The following is a 547-nucleotide window of genomic DNA, read 5'->3' on the forward strand; positions in this document are numbered from 1 at the left end:
CTACTCTCTGGATCACAACATCAGGGTTAGAAGCCAACCTTGAGTGGCAACAACATTGAGAGAACTACCACTTCCCCCTCTCTTTTCCCAAGTGTTGTTATGGAAGCCCCATTCAGGAGCATATCGGTGCTACAAGAAAAGCCATCCAATTTTCCCCCCAACTAAAACATATATATAAGAACTAAAAATGTTCATAAAATGCACATAACATAAATGTTCAGCTTACAAAGTATAAAGTAAATACCCATGCAACACTATTTATTCATTCTACTGTTGGTGGATACTAGATTTTTCTAATTTTTAGTTATTACAAATAATGCTGCTTTGAACATTTTTCTGGGTGTATCTGGGCACACATTTGCCTAAGTTTCTCCAGGACTTAACAGGGGCACAGAATTGTTTTCCTAAGAGGCAAGCAGGCAGACAAACATGCCACGTCTCTACCCCTCCAAACTCCACCAGAGTGCCTAAGAATGATAGAAAAGATACAATTCAAAAATCCACAACCTTAGCTCAAAGCCAAGGGAGGAGCTCCACAAACACCCCC

This window comes from Suricata suricatta, chromosome 17, assembly GCF_006229205.1.
Source record: "Suricata suricatta isolate VVHF042 chromosome 17, meerkat_22Aug2017_6uvM2_HiC, whole genome shotgun sequence".
NCBI classification, from domain to species: domain Eukaryota; kingdom Metazoa; phylum Chordata; class Mammalia; order Carnivora; family Herpestidae; genus Suricata; species Suricata suricatta.